General features: G+C 41.1%; 1 long non-coding RNA gene across 1 annotated transcript; it reads right to left on the minus strand.

Moving 5' to 3' along the window:
• Positions 1 to 314: 314 nt before the first annotated feature.
• Positions 315 to 3,252, minus strand: LOC130598084 (uncharacterized). The gene is made up of 3 exons (XR_008971936.1): positions 2,930 to 3,252; positions 1,541 to 1,679; positions 315 to 730 (listed from the first exon to the last, which is right to left on the minus strand). It is a non-coding gene; the product is annotated as an uncharacterized LOC130598084 (long non-coding RNA).
• Positions 3,253 to 3,611: the final 359 nt, after the last annotated feature.

The following is a 3,611-nucleotide window of genomic DNA, read 5'->3' on the forward strand; positions in this document are numbered from 1 at the left end:
TCAAAGCATATTTTAATTAATATTCCAGTTCCAAATATAAATCAAATCATTACCATAATTGACATCAGATGATTTTGTACTTTTTAAGTGAAAGAATCCTCTTTAAAAAGTTCCCATTGTTTACCAGGTATTGGATCTCGCTTCATTTTCAATGCTCCATAAGATATCAACAGGAGAAAAAACATTTAACCACATTTCCAACCTAATTAAACAACAAATACCTAACTCAGCACTTCTCAAGTTGGGCTGTTGGGTTAGAAGAGATGAGAAAAACTTGTTGTGCAGTTTGAGGAGCACTCACATTACCAACCAACCAACCCTTTGACAGAACAGCCCTGCAGCGCCAGCGTGACAAACACCACCGAAACACTACCCTCACTGACAGAGCCAGGATAATATTCCTGAGTGTGCATCTGGCTGCTCTCAGACACAGTGTATTGACTCTACGAATTCCAAACCCAAGGGATTACAATAGAACAGGAAGGGACCCCCAGGAGAGCCCAGGCTGTGTGTCACAGTGCACGGTCCATGCACAGCCTGGCAGCAGCAGAATAAACCTACAGCACAAGGATCCCCAGGGATGCAGGGATTCCATTGAACAGATTCAAATTCTCAGAGACAAATCAACGGAAAATCATTAGCAATTTGGCTTTCCATGTCATCTTTCTTAGGCATTTCCACATTCAATTCCAAGTTCTGGCCTTAGACTTCAAGCTTTACACTCTGTGACCTGCGGTAAGAAGGAAAAATGAAAGACAATTACGCTAAGCACCTGTATCAACTGTGCTGGTTTTGTTTTCCTTTTCATAAATAAGGTACATTTTAGCATTAGATTATCTTCATGCTCGGTGCTGGCATATAGAAATACGTGCTCTTACTATGGTTTATTTTCCCTATCACCCAACAAAAAGAGAGTGAAAAACAGGGACAAAAAGTACATCGAACTAGGAGTCTACGATTCTATGTGTGTGTGCTCATACACAAACACATCTACACCTCATGCATTTTATGTGAGCTGCCTTGAGAAATGAAGTCCCTGTGTGGCATCACGTTCACTACCATGAATAAAGAACAATTTTAATCTACTGTCTCAAATCCAGAAGGTTGGGTAGAGGAGTAGGAGTAGTGCTTACAAATGAAATAGGTTACTCCAGTATTGGACTTACTGTCTGATAGGAGCTCTTCGCTTGAAGCTCCTTAATATATTTCAACCCTCTAAAACTATGACATGAAACATCTGAAGCACGCACTAGGCACTTCCATGTCTACATGAGTTTCCCCTCAGCCTGACTTTAGTGGATACCCGCATCACTGGGTCAGGCACATCCTGTCTGAATCTATGTCAACTCAGATGGTGGCTGACAAGGATTGTAAACCTTGGTGCACAGAGAAACCTAACAACAAAAGCTTTACACACACTCTGCAAGGTACCCTTACGATTAAATCAAGCGAAGCAAGAATTACCAGCAGATAGTTTGGTGAGGGAGGCAGAGGGGAAATCATTTTGGGAGTGATGGCACTAAGGTAACAACCCACTTACTGCAGCCTCCAAGGCCTGATCTAGATCTTTCAGTAAGTCTTCTTCATCTTCCAAACCAATCGACATGCGAATTAATGTGTCGCTGATTCCAAGAGCTTCTCTGTCTTCTTTAGGCACTGAAGAGTGAGTCATGATGGCCCTGGAGGAAAAAAATAGCCTTTTTTCTAAGAAGTTTTTAGTTTTATCATTAAAGACAAAACCAATTGGTTTCCTGGCAGCATTCCCTGAAAATCCATGAAGGTTTTACACCTTTTGGGTCCCACCTGCTGATTAACCCACAGATGCAAAGGGATCATGTCCTCAACTCCTGTAAGTTACATGAACTGCAGACAAGTCAGTGACTTGTATCTCCCAGTACAGTATTTCCAAGCCACTACTGATGAATAACAAGTGGATACTTAATCTGGACCTGAAAAAGGAGAAAGTCCTATTCCTCTTCCTCCCAGATATATTTAATTTCTATCTTATTTTCTAGAAAAGGGTACCTAAAAGCTCTGCTTTAAGCACATGGAGAAACAGCTGCAATAGACAATCTCCAGAGTGAAATCTCCTGAGATTTTGATTTTAACTTTTGGTTTCTTGGGTCATTTGTCAAACTGTACCCACTTACAGTGACGAGTTTGTTCCATCTGCTATGGAGGATATAGCTAAGGAGCTATTTACCCCATGTGTTCAGTCACTGACATTCACCAATTCACAATTACATTTTGGATTAGAATCCAAAATGGTTTGTGTTGGAAGGGGCCTTAAAGATCATCCAGTTCCAATCCCTGCCAGAGGCAGGGAACTGCTTGAGTGTTTTAAGATTTGCTGTTATTCAAAAATGAATAACTGAAAATATTGAGCATATAAATTTAGCCATAACTTTCTGTGTATTTCTTTGAAAAGCAGACTGGATTTAAGTGAAATAATCTAATTTCATAAAAATCCTATTTTTTAGCCTTTTAACCTAGATAGGGGCACCTAAGCATTACTAAATTCCCCACAAAATTCCCCTGACATGGAGCAGTCAATGCAGCATACTGACCATGCCCTCTTGTGTAAGCAGGCAGAACAGCAGAGCTCCTTCCTCAACAGGGCGACCAAAACTGCTCACTACTCAAACACATGTTGATTTCTTGGATTTCTTATCATCACAGTAACAAATCACATCTCAGTCCCCAGTTAAGACAAGGAAACGTGGAAATCCTTTTAACATCCCACTCATATTGACTAAAGCCACGCTCATTCTGGAGTAGCCTCTGGGGTTTGCGCTATACATTCTATCCTTGGATCTCAATTATATGCCAAATATCTTGGCTTTGTGGACTAGAAAGTTTTAGAACTCCCATCACGTTTTTTTGTTACCCTGCAGCTGGTTTTAGGCTTTTAAGATGAAGGATGACTTACGGATGCTCTGCGAGGCTTTCAAAGCCACCCAGACTCTCAGCCAGCGTAAAAACCTACAGGAAAATCAAGTTAACATAACAAGTGTAAGGTTCTGAATGCTTGGAAAGAGATGGTTAAGGGAAAAGGAATGTTTAGGGGTTTTTCTAAGTTTTTCTATGATAATTTTTATATTAGAAAAGGTATTACCTGTAATTAGGGTATAAATTCTACATTTAGCAGGTAAGAGATGATACTAAGATTTAAACCAGACTCGTCCTAAAAAAGGCTCTGAAGAGACACTGATGCAAAGCTGAAACTAAAATATGCCCATGTTGATCAAATGTAATTCAGGAGTAGCTCCCACAATGTGATACATGGGCAGCACGGAGGAAGGGCAGAAGGGAAAATGCACAACAGGATGGAGCAGCTCTGCCTGGGCACCAGCAGTGTTCACTCTGTTCAGATAGAGCAGGCTGCCTGAACAAAGACTCAGATCTCATAAATTTCAGCTGAGGTTTAAGTGATTATACCCTATCTTACAACCCCTTCTTTCAGCAGTGATCTCTGAATTATGGGCATACATTCCTGGGTGACAAAGGGCCCTCTGGAGAGCCAGCTGCAGCAAACATAGATTCACAGTGTCTCTGCTGTGAATGCACTTACTGCCCTCAATGTTCCTCTGCTGCTCCTGCTGCTTGTCACG

The sequence above is a fragment of the Pezoporus wallicus genome, unplaced genomic scaffold (assembly GCF_028554395.1).
Source record: "Pezoporus wallicus isolate ANWC-B61680 ecotype Strahan unplaced genomic scaffold, APGP_CSIRO_Pwel_v1 contig_8805, whole genome shotgun sequence".
NCBI lineage: Eukaryota > Metazoa > Chordata > Aves > Psittaciformes > Psittacidae > Pezoporus > Pezoporus wallicus.